Here is a 23829-nt window from a genome sequence, read left to right on the forward strand (position 1 = left end):
AGGGCGCTCCCTCCACCCTCGTGTCCTTCCTGGACTACTTCTTATTTTCCTATTTTCTTAAATATTCTAAAACGGAGAAAAATTGCTATTAGAACTGTTTTGGAGTCGGTTTACTTACCGTACCACATACCTATTCCTTTTTGGAGTCTGAAACGTTATGGAAAGTGTCCCTTATGTATTCCTCCGGGGTCACGGTTTCAATAACATTAGTTTCATCATTTATTGGATTATCTGAGATATAATGTTTGATTCTTTGATCGTTCACCACCTTCGGATTTGTGCCTTCAAAGTTGTTGATTTTTATGGCACCGGAACGATGGACCTCCTTGATAACGTAAGGGCCTTCCCATTTAGAGAGAAGTTTTCCTACAAAAAATCTTAAACGAGAGTTGAAAAGCAACACATAATCACCTACATTAAACTCATGCTTTTGTGTCATTTTGTCATGCCATCTTTTAACTTTTTCTTTGAACAGTTTTGCATTCTCATAGGCTTGGGTTCTCCATTCATCAAGTGAGCTAATTTCAAATAACCTCTTCTCACCAGCAAGTTTGAAATCATAATTGAGCTCTTTAATGGCCCAATATGCCTTATGTTCTAGTTCAAGAGGTAAGTGACATGATTTTCCATAAACCATTTTGTATAGAGACATACCCATAGTATTTTTATATGCAGTTCTATAAGCCCATAATGCATCACCAAGTTTCATGGACCAATTCTTTCTAGATCTATTAACATTCTTTTGCAAAATTAATTTAAGCTCTCTATTGCTAAGTTCTACTTGGCCACTAGACTGTGGGTTGTATGGAGATGCAATTCTATGGTTAACATCATACTTAGCAAGCATTTTACGAAAAGCACCATGAATAAAATGTGAACCACCATCAGTCATTAGGTATCTAGGGACTCCAAACCTCGGAAAAATAACTTCTTTAAGCATCTTAATAGAGGTGTTATGATCAGCACTACTAGTTGGAATAGCTTCTAACCACTTAGTAACGTAATCAACAACAACAAAAATATGTGTATACCCATTAGAGGAAGGAAACGGTCCTATATAATCAAAGCCCCAAACATCAAATGGTTCAATAACAAGAGAATAATTCACAGGCATTTCTTGACGTCTACTAATATTACCAATTCTTTGACATTCATCACAAGACAAGACAAACTTATGGGCATCCTTGAAGAGAGTAGGCCAATAAAAACCGGATTGCCATACCTATGTGCAGTTCTATCTCCAGCGTGGTGTCCTCCATATGCCTCGGAGTGACACTTGCGTAGGATCTGTTCCAGTTCATGCTCAGGTACACAATGTTTAATAACACCATCCTCCTTCTTTATAAAGATGTGGGTCATCCCAGAAGTAATGTCTTAAATTATATAAGAACTTTTTATTTTACCGGTATGTGAAACTAGGTGGTATAAATTTAGCAACAATGTAATTAGCATAATCAGCATACCATGGAGTAGTACGAGAAGCATTTATCACAACTAATTGTTCATCAGGGAAGCTATCATCAATAGGTAGTGGGTCATCAAGAACATTCTCTAACCTAGACAAGTTTTCTGCAACGGGGTTCTCAGCTCCCTTTCTATCAATAATATGCAAATCAAATTCTTGTAGTAGGAGAACCCATCTAATAAGTCTAGGTTTAGCATCTTTCTTTTCCATAAGATATTTAATAGCAGCATGATCAGTGTGAACAGTTACTTTAGAATCAACAATATAAAGTCTGAACTTATCACAAGCAAATACAACTGCTAAAAATTCTTTCTCAGTAGTAGCATAATTTCTCTGGGCACTGTCTAGAGTTTTACTAGCATATTGGATAGCATTTAGTTTCTTATCAACTCTTTGTCCTAGAACAACACCTACATCATAATCACTAGCATCACACATAATTTCAAAGGGTAAATTCCAATCAGGTGGCTGAACAATAGGTGCAGATATCAAAGCTTTCTTAAGTATTTCAAATGCTTCTACACAATCATCATCGAAGACAAAAGGAATATCTTTTTGTAAGAGATTAGTCAGAGGCCTAGAAATTTTAGTGAAGTCCTTAATGAACCTCCTATAAAACCCGACATGACCAAGGAAACTTCTTATACCATTAATGTCCTTGGGACACGACATCTTTTCAATAGCATCAACTTTGGCTTTGTCAACTTCAATACCTCTTTCAGAAATTTTATGCCCCAAGACGATGCCTTCATTAACCATAAAGTGACACTTTTCCCAATTCAAGACAAGACCAGTATCTTTGCATCTCTGCAAAACTCGATCAAGGTTACTCAAGCAATCATCAAAAGAGGATCCATAAAGGGAGAAATCATCCATGAAAATCTCACAAATCTTTTTACATAAGTCAGAGAATATAGCCATCATGCATCTTTGAAAGGTAGCAGGTGCATTACATAAACCAAAAGGCATACGTCTATAAGAAAAGGTACCGAAAGGGCAAGTAAAAGTGGTCTTTTCTTGATCCTCTGCTGACACAGGTATTTGAGAGAAACCAGAGTAACCATCTAGAATGCAAAAATGTGTATGCTTGGATAATCTTTCTAACATTTGCTCAATAAAAGGTAAAGGGTAATGATCCTTTTTAGTAGCTTTATTGAATTTGCGGAAATCAATTACCATTCTATAACCTGTAACAATTCTTTGTGGGATCAATTCATCCTTATCATTAGGAACAATAGTAATACCTCCCTTCTTAGGGACACAATGGACATGACTTACCCACTGACTATCAGCAAGGGGATAAATTATACCTGCCTCTAGAAGCTTTAGTATTTCTTTTCTTACCACTTCTTTCATCTTAGGATTTAACCGTCGTTGGTGATCAATAACTGGTTTGACGTCTTTCTCCAATTTTATTTTGTGTTGGCATAGAGTGGGACTAATGCCCTTGAGATCATCGAGAGTATATCCAATAGCAGCATGGTGCTTCTTCAGAGTTTTCAATAATTTCTCCTCTTCCTGCTCTGAAAGGTTATCACTAATAATAACATGATATATCTTCTTTTCATCAAGATAAGCATATTTAAGAGTATCAGGTAATGGTTTAAGCTCAAACACGGGATCACCCTTGGGTGATGGAGGATCCCCTAGAATTTCAACAGGCAAGTTGTGTTTCAAAATAGGTCCCTGTTTAAATAATACTTCATCTATCTCCCTTCTTTCATTCATAAACATATCATTTTCATGGTCTAGCAAATATTGCTCTAAAGGATCATTAGGAGGCACGACAATAGAAGAAAGACCAATAATTTCATCTTTACTAGGCAATTCTTCATCATGAGGTTGTCTACAAAATTTAGCAAAATTAAACTCATGAGACATATCCCCCAAACCAATAGTAACAACATCCTTTTTGCAGTCTATCTTAGCATTAACAATATTCAAGAAGGGTATACCAAATATGATGCGACAAAAGCTATCTTGTGGGGAACCAAGAACAAGAAAATCAGCAGGATATTTAACTTTCCCACACAATACTTCAACATCTCTAACAATCCCAACTGGTGAAATAGTATCTCTATTAGCAAGCTTAATTGTAACATCAATTTCTTCTATCTCAGCAGGTGCAATATCAAGCATAATTTCTTTGTATGAGGTATTGCACTAGCACTAGCACCCATATCACATAAGCCATGATAACAATGATCTCCTATTTTAATAGAAATAACAGGCATGCCTACAACAGGTCTATGTTTATTCTTAGTATCAGGTCTAGCAATTCTAGCAGCTTCATCACAGTAATAAATAACATGCCCATCAATATTATCAGCCAAGAGATCTTTAACCATAGCAATACTAGGTTCAACTTTAATTTACCTAGCTGGTGTAGGTGTTTTAGTATTACTCTTACGAACCACAGTTGAAGCTTTAGCATGATCCTTTATCCTAACAGGGAAAGGGGATTTCTCAATATAGGTAGTAGGCACAATAGGATCATTATAAGTGATAGCCTTTTCTTCAACTTTAATAGGTGCAACTACTTTTACTTCAGTGGGAGAATTTTATTTAAACCACTTATCCTTAGGGAGGTCAACATGAGTAGCAAATGATTCACAGAAAGAAGCTACTATCTCAGAGTCAAGTCTATATTTAGTGCTAAATTCATGAAAAGCATCTGTATCCATAAAAGATTTAACACACTCAAACTTAGGTGTCATACCTGACTCCTTACCTTTGTCGAGATCCCAATATTCAAAGTTGAATTTAATTCTTTTCAATAAATCCCATCTGAATTCAATAGTCTTCATCATAAAAGAACCAATACAAGAAGTATTGAGCATGGAGCGATTGTTGAGAGAAAGCCGAGCATAAAATTTTGAATAATCATTTCTCTTGAGAGATCATGAATGGGGCATGAATATAACATTGACTTAAGCCTCCCCCAAGCTTGAGCGATGCTTTCTCCTTCGCGAGGCCAAAGATTATATATATATATATATATATATATATATATATATAATTACGATCATAATGAACAAGATGCATAGGGTAGAACTTCTGATGAAATTCCAATTTCAATCATTTGCAGTTCCATGATCCCATATCATCACATAGACTATACCATGTCAATGCCTCTCCCTTCAAAGATAAAGGGAAGACCTTGTTCTTGATAACATCATTGGGCGGAAGACCTTCTTCTTGATAACATCATCGGGCATACCTGCAAGCTTAAATAATCCACAAACTTCATCCACATAGATTAGGTGTAAATCGGGATGCAATGTTCCATCTCCTATAAAGGGATTAGCTAGCAGTTTCTCTATCATACCCGAAGGAATTTCAAAGTAAACATTTTCAGTAGGTTCAGTAAGTTGAGGAGCAACTCTTTGCTCTACTAGTCAGGGTGAAGATACCCCGAACAAGCCCCTCAAAGGATTGTGTTCCATAGTAACAAGTGACAGTAAATTTCAGCACACTATATAAATTTTTCCTTACCAAGTTCCACTTACCAAAGGCGCTTCACTCCCCGGCAACGGTGCCAGAAAAGAGTCTTGATGACACACAAGTGTAGGGGATCTATCGTAGTCCTTTTGATCAGTAAGAGTGTCGAACCCAATGAGGAGCAGAAGGAAATGACAAGCGGTTTTCAGTAAGGTATTCTCTGCAAGCACCGAAATTATCGGTAATGTCGTGGAATTAACACGTCAGATGTCCTTAGTGTGAGGACTTAGTCGCGAGGCCAACGCATCTATGTGGTAGCTTGAGAGGGGTTGAGCGGAATCGAGAGACGCAACTGAAGACAAGGGTTTAGACAGCTTCGGGCCCCGGGAAACATCATCCGGTAAAAACCCTACATGCTGTTTGGGGCTAGATCTCATTATCATCACGAGGGAGTCGCCGTAAACCGTCTCTCCTCTAGTTGTGTCTAGCCCTAGAGATTGTTTCTTGCTTGTCCCTCTTTGGGGAGCCCTGCCCCTCCTTATATAATTTGAAGGGCGGGTGACATGTAGAGTCCTATTAGGATTAGGACTAGTCTATCTCTAATACAAACCGGATACAAGTCCAGGTCTCAACTCCTTGTAAGACAAATATTCCTTATACCTTTCCTCTTAAACCGGCCCACCATAGCGTGATCCGGCCTTCCATAAACTGCCTGTTGGGCCACCGGGTCTTGTCTCTCCTCTGACCTGCCTACCGGATTACCAATGAATCTTAAACCGCCAGGTCCAAGTGGTTCGCCGGTGAATCGCCAAACTCTAGCCGGGTCATACATCCGGCAGTTTATACCGCGGGGTATATCCCTAACATTAGCCCCCAGTTTAATTTGGATTCATCCATGTTAAACTAATCTGCAACACAAGAACAAATTTGTCGGGTTGTGCTCCGGTTTAAATATCCTTGTAAGCCGGCACTTGATCATCCTTAAATCCTTGTCATTTCTTCCTTCCAAGTTAATAACCATCTTCATAATCAATTTGCTTGCAGAAGATATTTTGTAAATAAAGAATCCATTTGAATCGGCCTTCAATGCTCTGACGGTTTATGATTACCACCATTGTCAGGTTATAAAAACTGATAATTTCGGGTCATGATTGTTGCCAACACCGGTTCATGATTGTTGCCAATGCCGGTTCATGATTATTGATGACGCCGGGTTGCGGACACAGGGTCATAATGATTGGTGACACCGGGTCAATCTAGTTTGCTCAAAACGGAGAATTTGAAAATAGTTCTTTGATAATAATATAATACCTATAGCCCCCAATTATTGAGCAGAACAAAGTGATGGCTTAAGACTTGCTTCAATATAAATACTGCCACTTAAGAAGAAATCCATGTTGTTCATCCCAGTCACTTAGTAAAAACTGAATACTCCATATTATGTAGCCCCCAAGTGCCGGGTTGTCATGCTTGCAGCAACCTGGGACTTTGTAATTGTCTTATACTCATAAAAACTTTAACCAGTGTAGCCCCCAAGGGCCGGGTCATCATGCAATAATGAGCAGGGACTTTGTAGGTATAATCATGTAGATTTGAGCAATGATGTGTAGCCCCCAAGGGCCGGCTCAGTAAGATAATATTGAGCTGGGACTTCATATATACTTCAATAAAAATAACACCATATGATGTAACCCCCATCATGGGACTTGAATCCATGTCCGCAAGATTAAGAGCCTTGTGCTTTACCAACTGAGCAGTGGACCCTTTAATATAACGAATAAAAAGCTTTGTACCTTGAATTGTTGACATGAGCAATTGGTAGACCTCAAGGGCCGGCTCATTATAATGTGATGAGTCGGGTCTTCAATAAGATGAGCAAAAAATGACTTTGCATTAGCCCCCAAGTGTCATGGTGCATGCTTGCAGTGACATGAGACTTGCATATTTGATGTAATCTCAACTTAAATAATGTAGCCCCCAAGTGCCGGGTTGTAAGCCTGCAGCAACTCGGGACTATTCCTTCAATTGTAGAATAAAAATCATATCCATTGATAATATGATATCCATTGCGCTAAAGCGACTTTGAAAACCTTAATCATAATACTGGTTATTGATAACCATAATAGAAATCCAGCCATGTTGGATATTTGAATAATATACCCAATGATTTATAAGCGCATAATTCCAATGGCGCAATCCAAATATATACTGGCGATTTATAGTCCAAATCCAGGCCGGTTTAATAAACACCGGACAATTTCTCTTCATATACTGGAGACTTATCGTCTTAAAGCCAAGCCAGTTTAATAAATACCGGTGATTTACAATCATTCTTTACTCAACCTGTGACATTGAATCACATCGTTGGTTTACCAACTTTTGTAGTAAGGGTGATAACCCAAATTTTGAGTACTGATAACTCCTCTCATATTTTGCCGGTTTGTAATAAAACCGTGCCGGGTTGTAAATAAACACCGGATGATCATCCTGGCGACTTATAGTCAATGCCAGGCCGGATTGAAAGATGCCGGTTCACCATTGATTATGTTCCGACAACTTGTAGTTAAAAGTCAAGCCGGGTTAATAAACACCGTGTTAATTTGACGACTGATATTCATGCCGGGTTAATAGACACCGGTTCAACATAAAATTATCAAAAGAGAAAAATCTTGACAAAGGCAAATAAACCGTGTAGTCGAGGCTTTTTGAGGGCTGCCAGGCCCAAATTCGAGGCTTTTTGTGGGCTGCCAGGCCGCTGAGTTGAACCATTTAACAAAGCCTTTTAAGATGGACCTCCAACTAACCAATCACCGTTTTAACTTTGACAAGTGCAGGGTCTCAATGAGAGTAACTGTCAAACGTTCGGAGGGTCGTGCCAGAATGACCTGGATAGGAGTGTCTTACTTGATGAAGGCAGGTTAACCCGGGGTTTTAGGTGAATACACCAGGCTTCCAAGCCGTGGGTTGATACCCAGCTACAAGGGTCCATTCAAACTCCTTGGTATTTGACACAAGGAGCCCCCAAGTAACATGATGAGCTGTGCTCATTGAGTGCCTATGTTTGAGCTGTGCATAGCATCCAGACCCTCTTTGGCCCCTTGGGTGTAAAGCTCCCCAGCTATGTTATGGCGTGATAGCCGAATTAATGGACAGGACTCCGCTTTGCAACAGAAGCCCCCATGTGATATATTTCTGAGCTGTGCTCGCCGGGTGCCTATGTTTGAGTTGTGCTGTGCAACAAACTCTCTTTGGCTCCTTATGATAATATTGGCTTGATAGCCGCATTAAGAGGGTAACAATGCCATGTTCTCTTTGGTGAATACATCTATGTTTGAATAGGAAGCCCCCAAGTGATCATATGAAGATGAGCCCATAAGGCAGGATACCCATGTTTGAACGTCAGGGTAACAGGTCCTCTTTGACAACCTTTAACTTTTTGCAAGAGATAAATTCTTCTTGAACCGAAAATTCTTAAACCGGATATTGAGAGCTTCAAAGCTTTGTGGGAGATAACTTTCCCTTAAGTCAGATATTAAACTGGAATCTTCATTTTCAGCCGAAAATTTTCTGGCGGCCTTTAAATTTTCATCAATATAGCAGTAGCCTCCGGGACCGGGTTATCTTTTCCTCCATCATCCTGGGGTTCTTAAATTTGCTAAAAACCGGCAACCCTTGCTTGAGTCATATCATTGTAGCCTCCGAGTCTCAAGGCGACTCGAGGAGTTGGCTTGAGATTCTCCATATTTCGACCGTCATATAAACCGGCATAACTTGTATATCATTGGTGTTGATAGCATGATGTGAATCCACATAATGTTGAAGTGACTGCGGCCGGTTGTAAATGATCCCGTATGAGCCGTGTCAGCAACTCGGCCAATGGTTCCTTCCAACGGGTGATTTGAGTTTAACCAAACTGTAGCGGCGACAACTTGTGCGCCCGCCCATTGAGCCACCCAGTGCAGACGGTGGTTGATAGTATATGATAATTTTGCCTTTATTTTGTTGAAAGAAAAACCGGGCTACCCAAGTTGTGACTTGCTCATACTCAATAAACAGCTCATGCAGACAGGTGCGGCGCGGTATGTTGATGTAGACCAGGCCGTGAGAGACGGTCGACAAGGACGACCGCAACATCAGAGGCAGCTCGAACAGATGAATCGGCCGTGACATTGGAAGCCGGTGCGGACGGGGAAGATCGGTGCCGGTGTCGTAAACCGGCACGGACGGGCGAGTTAATCACAGGTGGTCCCAGTAAGCTAATGTAAACCGGGCCACAGGGATGGCGACTTGCTTACGTTCATTCACCGGGTGGTATGACACGAACGAAACGCCAGTGCAGACGGTGCCAGTGCGTGCTCCATACCCATGGTATAGACTACGTTTATAATTAATAATTGTCCTGCACATCAAAATATACAGTCCAAAGTAATTGTTCTTTTGACCAAAAACAATGTGTCAAAAATAGACTTAGATAGATGTCACCTGATATGTCAGGCCAGAATTTATCCGCCGTGGTGAAGCTAAAAACAACCACGGATGAGTCACCTGCAGGAACAAATGGATGAACCGGCCGCAGTGTTGTTGGCTGGCGAGTCTGATGTAAACCGGGCCATGAGGGCGGACGGGCGAGTCGTCCGCGACGTTGTAAACCAGTATGGTCGCGTGAACCGGCAGCGAGAGCGGACGGGCGAGTCAATAGCAAGCGCGGTAAAACCGCGCGGACGGACGAGTCAGCCTCGTCGTGTTGATGTAGCGGGGGCGATGACTTGCATGCGTATCCGTTGAGCAACATGACACGGACGAACATCAGTGCAGAGTTATGCTGGTGCGCGCTCCATATCCGTTGTATAACACCTTTGTCCTGAATGATTATCCTGCATAAAAAATATTACGCGACAAAATAAATGTTCTCACAAATTAATATGTGCGTAAAAATACATAGGAAAAATAACACCTGGTCTTTTTTGTCTGTTGATCATGGACATATAGCATTATCCTCAGCGCGATCCATCAAAGGCAAGCACGGCAGCCACCCTCGGCCGCGGCGGCTGAAGCCAGGGAAAGAGTGACTATGATACGAAAACGAGATCAACTTCCGAGTCGTTGACTCCCTTTTTTTAAGGTGGTCCGGCTGGCGGAAGCCGAGGCTGAAACGAAACGACTGGACTGCATGCTGTACATGTCTGTCGTGCAGCTCGACGCACGCGTAACTTCGGCATGTTGACGTAGAGTAGATCATATCCATAGGCAGCCGGGTACAGATGAACGATGCGCAGCCTCCGGGCAACTCCGGACGTAGTATAGAAATCCTTCTAGATTTTTGTCTTACATGCTTTGGCTTCCATCACGTGAGAGACTATGATGGATTTGACGTAGTACGAACCCGCGATACTCAGGTTACGTACATCAATTACTGCCAGCTGCTCAAAAACTAGCTTTTGTGGCCGATTTAATAACCTCTGACCTTCTACTTTTCCTTGAGCATAGTGTGACCACGTAGCGGCAGCTGAATATGATGAGGTGGACCGGTTTGTAACCGGAGATGGCGGCAGCTCCGATGGTGGGCCAGGCAACTGGTAACGCGGCGACAGCGACCGGAAAAGGTGATGAATGATCTGTGGTGACCAAGGAATCCGGGACGGTTGACTTCGTTTTTACGACCACATCCATATATCCTCCGGGTCGTAATCTGAGAAACAGACAACAGCAAGAAATCAACGTTTTTGGCGACTTGTAGTTTAACACGCTGCCAAAAAAATCTCCTATCGATCCGTGTGACGTGATCCTTGCACTGATCGGTCCTCAATTTGCTGCGGTTGCGACGCATCGACGTCATCTTAATTTTCTTGAACTCAAAACTTTCATCTATCTAACCGCAAGCTCCTTGATCCCTGAAGAGATCCCTTCAAGACCTCAACACCACCATGCGCAGGCCCCACGGTGGGCGCCAACTGTCGTGGAATTACCACGTCAGATGTCCTTAGTGTGAGGACTTAGTCGCGAGGCCAACGTATCTATGTGGTAGCTTGAGAGGGGTTGAGCGAAATCGAGAGACGCAACATAAGACAATGGTTTAGACAGCTTCGGGCCCCGGGAAACATCATCCGGTAAAAACCCTACATGCTGTTTGGGGCTAGATCTCATTATCATCACGAGGGAGTCGCCGTAAACCGACTCTCCTCTAGTTGTGTCTAGCCCTAGAGATTGTTTCTTGCTTGTCCCTCTTTGGGGAGCCCTGCTCCTCCTTATATAAGTTGAAGGGGCGGGTTACATGTAGAGTCCTATTAGGATTAGGACTAGTCTATCTCTAATACAAACCGGATACAAGTCCAGGTCTCAACTCCTTGTAAGACAAATATTCCTTATACATTTCCTCTTAAACCGGCCCACCATAGCGTGATCCGGCCTTCCATAAACCGCCCGTTGGGCCACCGGGTCTTGTCTCTCCTCTGACCTGCCTGCCGGATTACCAATGAATCTTAAACCGCCAGGTCCAAGTGGGTCGCCGGTGAATCACCAAACTCTAGCCGGGTCATACATCCGACGGTTTATACCGCGGGGTATATCCCTGACAGGTAACATATAGTTCTGTGATAAGGTAATTTGTAACGGGTAACAAGTAACAAAAGTAAATAAGGTGCATCAAGGTGGCCCAATCCTTTTTGTAGCAAAGGACAAGCCTGGACAAATTCTTATATAGAGAAAATCGCTCCCGAGGACACATGGGAATTGTCGTCAAGCTAGTTTTCATCGCGCTCATATGATTCGCGTTCGTTACTTTGATAATTTTATATGTGGGTGGACCGGTGCTTGGGCACTGCCCTTTCATGGACAAGCATCCCACTTATGATTAACCCTATTGCAAGCATCCGCAACTACAAAAGAAGTATTAAGGTAAACCTAACCATAGCATGAAACATATGGATCCAAATCAGCCCCTTACGAAGCAACGCATAAACTAGGGTTTAAGATTCTGTAACTCTAGAATCCCATCATCTACTTATTACTTCCCAATGCCTTCCTCTAGGCCCAAATAATGGTGAAATGTCATGTAGTCGACGTTCACATAACACCACTAGAGGAAAGACAACATACATCTCATCAAAATATCGAACGAATACCAAATTCACATGACTACTTATAGCAAGACTTCTCCCATGTCCTCAGGAACAAACGTAACTACTCACAAATCATATTCATGTTCATAATTAGAAGGGTATTAATATGGGTTAAGGATATGAACATATGATCTTTCACCGAATAAACTAACTAGCATCAACTACAAGGAGTAATCAACACTACGTGTGACCCACAGGTACAAATCTGAGGTTTTGAGACAAAGATTGAATACAAGAGATGAACTAGGGTTTGAGAGGAGATGGTGCTGGTGAATATGTTGATGGAGATTGACCCCCTCCCGATGAGAGGATTGATGGTGATGATTTCCCCTTCCTGGAGGGATGTTTCCCGGCAGAACAGCTCCGCCGGAGCCCTAGATTGGTTCCGCCAAGGTTCCGCCTCATGGCGGCGAAGTTTCATCCCGAAAGCTTGCTTATGATTTTTTCCAGGGTAAAAGACTTCATATAGCAGAAGATGGGCACCAGGGGGCTGCCAGGGGACCCACAAGGCAGTGGGCGCGCCCAGGGGGTAGGGCGCGCCCCCCACCCTCGTGGACAGGGTGTGGGCCCCCTCTGATATTTCTTCCACTCAGTATTTTTTATTAATTCCAAAAATGACTTTCATGGAGTTTCAGGACTTTTGGAGTTGTGCAGAATAGGTCTCTAATATTTGCTCCCTTTCTAGCCCAGAATTCCAGCTGCCGGCATTTTCCCTCTTCGTGTAAACCTTGTAAAATAAGAAAGAATAGGCATAAGTATTGTGACATAATGTGTAATAACAACTCATAATGCAATAAATATCAATATAAAAGCATGATGCAAAATGGACGTATCATGGATCCACTGAAGACAAGCTCCGACCGAATCCTATGAGATCCGTCGAAGACAAACCTCTACACACCCTCCATTGACATTAGAAGCACCACCGGGGCGGGGGTTAGGCGGGGATAATCTTATTCCATCTTCAGAGAGCCGACGCCATCTCATCTCTCTGGATAGGATACAAACCCTAAGAAATCTCAAAAAAGCATAAAAACAAAGCCCTCCCGTTGGCAGGGGCCGAGATTCACCATGCTTCCATGGCCCTAAGCCCACAGTGGACGACGTAGACCGGCGCCGGTGTCGAACGGGGGCAGGAGGAACCCTAGCCACAACTGAGTACGAGGTTTTTTCCCCAGCGGCGGGGAACCCTTGGCGAAGCGTATGTTTCAGAATAAAGAGGTTTACTCTGTCTACTACCTCTCCCGTTGGTGCGTCTAGTATCTTCGATGGATGTTTGGAGGTATGTCTTCAGTGGATCTGTCTTTGGTGGATTTGCTCGGATAGGGACATAGCTCATATATGTTCGTGGGTATTCAAGTTGGATTCTTCCGATCTTGTTCTAACGCGTTGGTCATATGGGGCCTTAGCACGATGATTTCCCAACTATTTACTACAACAAGTTTTGTCCGGTTACAGTGAGGGAGGGGCGATGACATCATGCGCCTTCGACTCGCTTAAGTGCTTATAGTCGTCGCTAGGTGGTCTACGAATCTGAATGTAATATTTTTATTATTTTTGTAGTTTGTTGGACTGATATGATTGAAAATGAATAGATTGGAAGTTTTCAAATGCTAAAGTGGTCAAATAATCTATATTATATCTATATAATCAATATAAAAAATACAAATGGGCAGATCCAACTGATCTTGGCCGCTGAATCAGGTCAATCCAACGACCTCGACTGTTCCAATGGTGAGCACTTAACATGTTTAGCGTGCAATTAATGTCATACCAAATATAGCACTAATCACATAATTAACACGCAAATAATATCCTACCTAATATTTGTGTTCAATTAATATACCGCCTAAAATTAACATACATACGCATTTACTAGTTTCTTGTGTATTTCAAGTTCACTGCATATGTTCATCCTGACTATGTACATATCACGACAATTATTTGAATTCATCACTCAACCTAGTACTCTAGTACTTAAATTTGACTCTAGTTGAGAGACTCCACTTGCCTATTCTAATTCAAAATTGAATTGTTTCTATCTTTGATATACTTGCAATTTAATATGGATATATACACCCTTCAGTCTCTCTCTCCCAACCTCGTATCTTACTTCTTTTAGTGTATTCAAAATTATACTATAACCGTTGATATTTATTTATTAAGAATTAGCAATTTTATCTAACATGATTCTATGCTCTCTTTATTGAAATATTAACCTATTGATTCCACGTTCTAGGTTTCATCCAAGTAAAAAGAAAAGGAGACTTGAACATCCATGGCATCCTTGCCATTTTCTTAAGGACATAAGCTTTTCGTCAAATAGCAGATTCAATCATTTGAGAATATAAGCATGGTGGACGCATTTCTTAATGAAAAAGAAGTACCCCAAACCTCGCCAACCTCTAGCTATGGAACCGTAGAGGCATTTTAAACATTTCTACTTTACTCATTCATCTTACTGGCTTCCACAGGACAACAACTTTCTTCCATCGATGCTTCAAGATATACATCCAAAGGCATTAGCATGTTGATTTTATATGAAGATGAAATAGGGGTTTTCGTAGGACTGTTGCATGTTTATAAGGAGGGATTAATGTCATGGACCAAACATCATTTGATGAAATTAGATGTGCGAATCCACCTACTGACTTTTTTGGGGTGCACTGCCTTTGTTGGATTTTCTTTAGATCTTTGGTGAATGACCTTGGTAATTTAGCAAGCTCTTCCTAGAAACATAAACTTTCTCTCAGACCATTTTTGTCCAAGAACATTCTTAGGGTTTAGAGATAAACCCTAATGACCATTTATTTAAACTTCATATTCCTTTTCTGTCCATTACAAAGGAAACTTCTTTTCCGTTGCATATATGATTCTCCCAAAAATTATGATAGCCTATGTGATATGTATAACGCCCACTTCTACAAAAGTATTGCCATATCATTATGCAATAGTCCTTTGTATTGAATATTTATTTTATGTCCATTGGTGGCAAAAAAACAAAATATATTTCCTTGCATCCAACATTTGTGAAACCTTGTGGGAATGATCTTTGTATACCCACATTGTCATTCAATAAAATTCTTGGCTCATTTTGAGTTAGGGAAAAATTATTATCCCATTCTAGGAATCTCCCATTTGATACCCATTGCAAAGCAACCACTTTTTATGTTATAATATGCATTGTACTATGCCCCAAATCTGGGGTGTTGTAATTACACCCGTCTTGGTGGTCATGTACCATATACTTGTGAATATTGCTTTGTGCAAGAACTGCTATTTTATTGATTACAGTAATACTCTAAGGTTATGCTGATTTGGAGTTTGACTATTGTTGCTTTATTACCTTGTTTTCATCATGCGTGTGATGTATGTTGCAATATCGTGTTGTGTTGGATGAAAATATTATCTAATGTGGTGGTAACGAATATAACCTAATAATAACCTCCTCCATCGGCTAGATCGAGGCACAATGCCACTAGACCGATTAATATCAATACAACCATACACTATTTATGGGAGACCCTGATTAGGTTCTTAGTTATTCATTTTTATTGATGTTACCCATAGAGAGGGTTTAGTGGGACTATGACCTAGCCCATCTAGGTAACACCAATCCGTGCAGATACTTGACCTATCAAGTGGAGTATTTAGATAGAGTCCTGAGGGGTATATTTGACATCATGGGTGAAAGTGATGAGGTCCGACCACTCTCTCTCAAAGTAAGGTTTGAGTATTTGCGGGTAGTATGGTAAAAATGTATGACTAGGGAGGATATGGGTGGGGTATCTCTAGTTCCCCCATATAGGAAGTGTACAGCGATACTGGACAATGTGAGATGTTTCATCCGTGTATGATCTCCACGGAGTTAAAACAATTTGAGTAGCCGTGTCCATGGTCATGGCCAAGTCGGAATAAGTCAAACTATTATGTCCATGTTCATCTTGAAGGTTTAAATAAAAATAAATTTATAGGAAATTAAACCGAGGAATAAAATTGTTGAGAAGGTGAAACCAAGATGATATGTGATGTTGAGTACTGCCTATGTTGCACTAACATTGGAGTTGGAGTGTCAGTTATGTTGTGTTGAGAAATATAGGTGTGAGAGACAAAATGACCATGAAAATATTGATCTTGGTGACCATCAAATTTTGGTTATGATCTTAGAATGATCATGAGAAATACTTGGAACACTATACTCATGTATTTGTATGCTTTATCTTCAACAAGCCTGTTAGATAAACTTTGTTTAAAGTTTTTATGCAATGATAGCTAGAAATTTCTATGATTATGTCCATGTCATGGTTTGCTTTACTTAGCGATATATGTTACTTTGATTATCTTGCAAGTACTTTTTGAAGTACTCATTGGCTCGTTATTTTAACCAGATCGAGCTGAGGTGCCATCTTCCCCTAGAGTGAAGTCAAAGTGTTGTTTGCTAGGAGAGTTTCCCATCTAGTTCTTTGTGGACTGGTGTCGCTCCAAGTCTATGTTTCCCCTAGTTTGTGTCCGCTACCATGAAAACCCACTCTAACCACTCAATTTAATTTTTGTACCTTCCTCCTTGGTAAATATGTTTGCCATTTTCATTACTAACAACCACACCTGTATTCAATGATAAATACTAGAAAAGCCAAGACTCTCAGGGTTCCATTGACAATGCATGGTGGGTTACCCCTCTATTGCAGTCTCTTAATACAAGGGAGAAAGGTGGCCATGTGACTGGTTGGGTGCTATTTGATACGTCCATTTTGCATCATGCTTTCATATTGATATTTATTACATTATGGGCTGTTATTACATGGTATATCACAATACTTATGCCTTTTCTCTCTTATTTTATAAGGTTTACATGAAGAGGGATAATGCCGGCAACTGTGATTCTGGACTAGAAAAGGAGCAAATATTACAGACCTATTCTGCATAACTCCAAAAGTCCTGAAACTTCACGGAGATCAGTTTTGGAATAAATAAAAAATATTGGGCGAAGAAAGCACTAGAGGGGCCCACCAACCAGCCACAAGGGTGGAGGGCGCGCCCCCCGTCCTTGTGGGCCCCTTGGATGGCCTCCGACGCCCATCTTTTGCTATATGGTGTGTTTTGACCTAGAAAAAATAAGAAGAAAGTTTTCGGGACGAAGCGCCGCCGTCTTGAGGCGGAACCTGGGCAGAACCAATCTAGGGCTCCAACGGAGCTGTTCTGCGGGGAAATATTCCTTTGAGAAGGGGAAATCATTGCCATCGTCATCACCATTGATCCTCTCATCGAGAGGGGGTCAATCTCCATCAACATCTTCACATGCACCATCTCCTCTCAAATCGTAGTTCATCTCTTGTATCTGATCTTTGTCTCAAAACCTCAGATTGGTACCCGTGGGTTGCTCGTAGTGTTTATTACTCCTTGTAGTCGATGCTAGTTGGTTTATTCGATGGAAAGATCATATGTTCAGATCCTTAATGATAATTAATACTCCTCTGATTATGAACATGAATATGCTTTGTGAGTAGTTAGGTTTGTTCCTGAGGACATGGGAGAAGTCTTGTTATAAGTAATCATGTGAATTTGGTATTCGTTCGATATTTTGATGAGATGTATGTTGTCTTTCCTCTAGTGGTGTTATGTGAACGTTGACTACATGACACTTCACCATGATTTGGGCCTAGGGGAAGGCACTGGGAAGTAATAAGTAGATGATGGGTTGCTAGAGTGACAGAAGCTTAAACCCTAGTTTATGTGTTGCTTCGTAAGGGGCTGATTTGGATCCATATGTTTCATGCTATGGTTAGATTTACCTTAATTCTTCTTTCGCAGTTGTGGATGCTTGCGAGAGGGGTTAATCATAAGTGGGAGGCTTGTCCAAGGAAGGACAGTGCCCAAGCACCGATCCACTTATCAAAGTAACGAACGCGAATCATATGAGCATGATGAAAACTAGCTTGACAATAATTCTCGTGTGTCCTCGGGAGTGCTTTGCTTTATATAAGAGTTCGTCCAGGCTTGTCCTTTGCTACAAAAAGGATTGAGCCACCTTGCTGCACCTTGTTTACTTTTGTTACTTGTTACCCGTTATGAATTATCTTATCACAAAAGTAGTTGTTACCGATAATTTCAGTGCTTGCAGAGAATACCTTGCTAAAAACCGCTTGTCATTTCCTTCTGCTCCTCGTTGGGCACTACACTCTTACTTATCGAAAGGACTACGATAGATCCCCTATACTTGTGGACCATCACTATTTTGTGATCAGTGGAATTGCCACGTGACCCTAAGCAGCATGTCATGTAAGAAGAACCACGAACAAATCGTGAGAAGAGGTCTTGCGATTGTCGGCCCAAACGTTGAGTACTTTAGCAATAGAGGAGGGGGCAGCATTGAAGGAAGAATACTACGGGAGATGGGTGCTACTCCAAGGGTGGAAGGCCCAAATACCATACCTTTGCTACTTGTGATAGGCGTTGGGATTTCCCCGAAGAGGAAGAGTGAAGTAGTATAGTAGCTGAAAGTATTCCCCTCGGTTAAGAACCAAGGTTTATTGAAACAATAGGAGATCCACACAAACGACCTTTAGAAGTACCTGCACACACAAGAGCAAATACTTACACCCAATGCGGCAAGAGGGATGTCAAGCCCCTTGTACTCGTTAATTGCAAGGATTAAATCTGATAGTGAAAGATATATAAATTGCAAAACTAAATAAAAGGGAATAAATTGTAGCAAGTAAATTAGCGTTTTAGGAATATGATTTAGATGGACCCGCGGTCCATAGCTTTCACTAGAGGCATCTCTCTTAAGAACATAACAAATGGTGGGTACACAAATTACTGTTGGGCAATTGATAGAAAAGCGCATACTTATGATGTTATTCATGGCATGATTAGTACACAAGAATTACGTTTGTGACAAGTAGAACGTTAAACTTACTGACGCCTACTACTATTACTCCACTTCGAGAGCGCTTCTATGCTTGCCTCTCTACATATTAAGTTCATGACAAACAGAGTAGTGCATGAAGTATGATGACATAATGTAGACAGAATAAGACCAAGCAATATGATCAAACCCCGTCATTTTACCCTTAGTAGCAAAAATACAATACATGCCTTGATACCCTTGCTGTCACTAGGTGAGGGCACCGCAAGATTGAATCCACTACAAAGCACCTCTCCCGCTGAAGATAAATCAATCTAGTTGACCTAACCAAGTGGATAGATCAGAGAGAAATACAAAGCTATAATAATCATGCATAATAAAGTTTAGAAAATACTCAATTACTTTTAGTAAATAATCTGATCATAAAACCACCATTCATTGAATCCCGACAAACATACTGCAGAAGAAGATTACATTGAATCGATCTCCGAAGAGAACAATGTATTGAAGATCAAAGAGAGCGAAGAAGCCATCTAGCTACTCACTATGGACCCATAGGTCTGTGGTAAACTACTCATGCATCATTGTGGTGCAGCAAGGATGATGTTGAAGCCCTCCGCGATCGATTCCCCCTTCGGCAGAGTACCGAAAAAGACCTCTAGATAGGATCGCGAAAGGACAGAAGCTTGCGGCGGCAAAAAATATATTTTGGGTGGATCTCTCGGGCTTTTGGAATATTTGGGAATTTATAGCGCTGTAATTAGGTTAGATGGAGCCACGTGGGGCCCACAAGGCATTAGGGCACATCTACCCCCAGGGCGTGCTCTATTGCCTTGTCGTCTCCTCGCTTCTCATCTAGTCTCCTCGCAAAGCTTCTAGGGTCTCTTATGTCTAGAAAAAAATCATCAAAGAGTTTCATAGCATTTGGACTCCGTTTGGTACATATTTAATGTAAAACCAAAAATAAGTAGAAAACAACTGGCACTAGGCACTGGGTTAATAGGTTAGTCCCCAAAAATGATATAAAATTGTATAAAAAGTATCTAAGATTGATAATATAATAGCATGAAACAATCAAAAATTATAGATATGTTGGAGACGTATCACCAAACCAAATAGATAGATCAGAGATAAATACAAAGTTATAACAATCACACATAATAAAGTTCAGAAAAGACTCAGTTACTTTCAATGAATAATCTGATCATAAATCCACAATTCATTGAATCCCAACAAATGCACCGCAAAAAATTACATTGAATCAATCTCTGAAGAGACCATTGCATTGAAGATCAATATGAGAGAGAGAGAGAGAGAGAGAGAGAGAGAGAGAGAGAGAGAGAGCTATCTAGCTACTACTATGGACCCATAGGTCCTATGGGGGACTACTCACACATCATCATGGAGGAAACAAGGATGATGAAGAAGGCATCCGTGATCGATTCCCCCTTTGACAAATTACTGGAAAAGGCCTCCAGATGGGATCATGGAAGAACAGAGGCTTGCGGCGGCAGAAGAATTGTTTCATGGCTTCCTCTATTGGTTTTGGAATATTTGGGCATTTATAATGCTAGAATTAGGCCAGAAGGGGCAACGTGGGGCCCACAAGACATCAAAGCGCGCCCTGTTGCCTTGTCGTCTCCTCGTCTGGCTTCAGGTCCTCCCTCGAAGCTTCTAGGGTTTCTCCTAGCACTACTGCAGAATGCGGCTAACGCGACACTACGATTAGAGACCCTTCAATAAACTGTGTGCGATGCAATAATCGCAAACGGTGGTGTTAGAGAACCGTAAAAAATGTCCAAAACATTTGCGATGATGGATGCATCAAACACGGTTCAGATTTTAGTTGCGTGTGCGACGCAGGGCATACGGTTCAATTCAATTAACTATTTACGATTAGGTGGAACAGAAGAAACGGGCAGCCAGATGAAGGCGTGTGCGATACACAACATACGGTTCTCTAGGATGAACTGTTTGTGATTAGGCAACACAAAAGAAACGGCCTGGAAGACCAAGGTGTGTGCGATATACGGAATGTAGTTCACTCGGATGAACTGTTTGCGTTGAGACAAGAGAACAAAAATGGTTCAATATAAAAAGATCTGTGTGATACGTGGCAAACAGGTCTGTAATCAGTAATGTGTGCGAAGACCAGTAATAACACAGACGATTGCTTCTAATAAGACGTATGTGATATGCTCTGTCTACACAACATGTATTGTCCATTGGGGGACGGGCGGTCATCCGGATACGCCATAAGGATGCGAAGAGGCATCCAATATCAGCAAGGACTAGCTGTTCCACCAGTAGCTCATCTAAGAAAACTCTCAAGTTAAGTGTGCTCAGGCTGGAGCAGCCATGGGATGGGTGATTGGATGGGAAGTTGTGTTGATGTTAAATTAACTGAGAGGATGGGTCATATTGGTCAAATGACCGAAATGACCCATTCCCTCAGCTAATTTAACCTCGAGTTCCTTGTTTTTTATTTTTATTTTATTTTTTAACATATGTTAAAGAAGGTCTACCACATTACTTTTTGACAATGTGTATACATGGCACACAGTTGATCCAACTGACCTGTTTGTGATGGAATAAGCCGTGTGTGTTGTGGGCAACCGCTTGCTAGTGTACAACCATTTGCGATTGATGAATTCATCACCGACGGGTTCCCTAGTGTGGTCCGTCTTCATCGCATCATTATCTACTTCTTGTGCTAGCTTGATGTTCCTTTATATTGTAAGTTTCCATTAGTTGATGGCGTTCTATGAACACGCCACCGTTTCCCGCCATTTCCTCACATGTTTCCCGCCACCCAGCAATATTGCACATAAACCTAGGCGCGGCGTGACGCACGGAGGCAACAAGCGCAGCCTGTAGCACATCCACCTTTTCCAAGCATGCCAACACGCCAAAGAGCCGCCTCTGCCATCAATCTCGTCGACAAGGAAAACCAGAAGGCGCCACGGCCCGTCGAGGCTGCGATGCTCCCCGGCAACACGATGGACGACTCGTGATGCGTGTCATCGCCAGGGTTGAGAAGACCTTTGGTGCATGGCTCTTCAGTGCCGCGGATCAAGATAGGCATGTCAGCGCCGAGAGGCTGTAGCTCGCCGCACAACATGATCGATGGCGCGCCACAGAGCAACCTAGGCGCGTCCGCGCTGATAGGCTACGGTTCGCCGCACGGCGAGAGCGTGTAGCGACCAGACCTCAAACGGTCAAGTCTCTATGCATCAGTGTCATCCCTGGATCGGTAATGCTGACACAACCAATACTCAGGGAATTATAACAGAATTTCAATCACACACTTATTACATCGAGTCCTCATAAAGAGTATGATCACATAAATAAATCATGGCTGAAGGCCATCTAAACTAAATAACTACGAAAGCTTCAAAGGTAAATGAGACCATCAACTCCAACATCATAGCTGAGTGCAAAACAATGACCTATCGCACCTTATTCGTCGTCTGAGTAGTCTGCAACATAAGATGTTGCAGCCCGAAACGGGTCAGCACATGGAATATAATGGCATAGTTACACTGTAAAGCAATGATAATGCAAGAACTATAACTACATGCAATATTTGGCTGGTGGAGGCTGTAAGTTTCATGGTTTTTCATAAAGCTAGTTTTTCCCTACAACAAAGGAATACATTTATTTAACTACTCCCTTGTTGCCCATTATTTGAGAAGGTAACCCCAACTCAAATCCCAATTAAAAGTATCATCATTAACCCAACATCAAAATTAATTATAGTAATGTGATGAGATCACATCAATAGATTCAAGTACTAGATACTCAAGATGTCCATAACCGGGGACACGGCTAACCATGATTAGTTTATACACTATGCAGAGGTTTGCTCACTTTTCCCCACAAGACTCGACCACATCCATGATCAGATGATCGAGACATAGCCTTTCTGAAGCATTAACTCTCTACTCCGGGTAGACAGTACCACCTACATCCCTCTACATCTGCTAGTCTACCTCTTCAAGAGCTCACACAACTTACTGAACTATGCCAGAGCCCATAATGGCTTGTGGCTGCACACAGAAGTTTCTAGCATGAATAATCTTATGATCCCTTTGAGCCTGGGTGGCATTCCATAGGATAATCACACGGGTACTCTGGGATTTCCAAAAATAGACAACACTGGGTACTCCAGGTGCCTCAACCAATCCACCCAGATGTGTATTAAAGTTGCCACCTTAATGTTATCCATGATTAAAATAACTCTCAAACTTCCATGTGTGAATCACGATCCAATCCCCGTCTACGAGCATAGGTAAGCAATAATAAGCATAACGTATATTCCCGGGGTGATCAAAAGGTATTAGGTTCCTACATCAAACACTACAACCAAAACCACATGTTCCCAATCCTACCAATGCAAGTATTTGTGGGGCAGAACTAATGCGTAGAAAAACTGGGTATAAAAGAGTATGATCAAAGTGTAACTTGCCTTGCTGACGATCTGCAAACTCTAGAGATTCGTAGTAACAAGCTTCGCACTCCGGGTAATCTAGCGTACACAAACAATAGCATACATAAGCAATCACTCAAACGAAACACGAGAGAAACAGAGAAAAGATCCAAATCGAGCACGAAACAAACAAACGACTTAAACTAACAAGAGTCAAAACCTAACAGCAATATTAACAGGTGAATTAGATCTTAACAGGAGGTACATGTGATTAGCTACGATTTGAAAAAAGAGTCAACTCAGACGGAGCAAGAAACTCAAATCACGAAAGTAACAAGATTGTTTACTAATCTAGATAAAGTTAAATTTTACAATACCAAAATCATGTTCAAGTTGATTAACTGGAAAGGAGCTTCGAGACGAAAATTTTGGCGCTGGGTTCATGTAATTTGGACAAGCGAGTAAAAATTTATACTAGTTTGAGAATCAGGGATGAATCGCGATAAAA

This window comes from Triticum dicoccoides, chromosome 3B (assembly GCF_002162155.2).
Source record: "Triticum dicoccoides isolate Atlit2015 ecotype Zavitan chromosome 3B, WEW_v2.0, whole genome shotgun sequence".
In the NCBI taxonomy this organism is placed as follows: Eukaryota; Viridiplantae; Streptophyta; class Magnoliopsida; order Poales; family Poaceae; genus Triticum; species Triticum dicoccoides.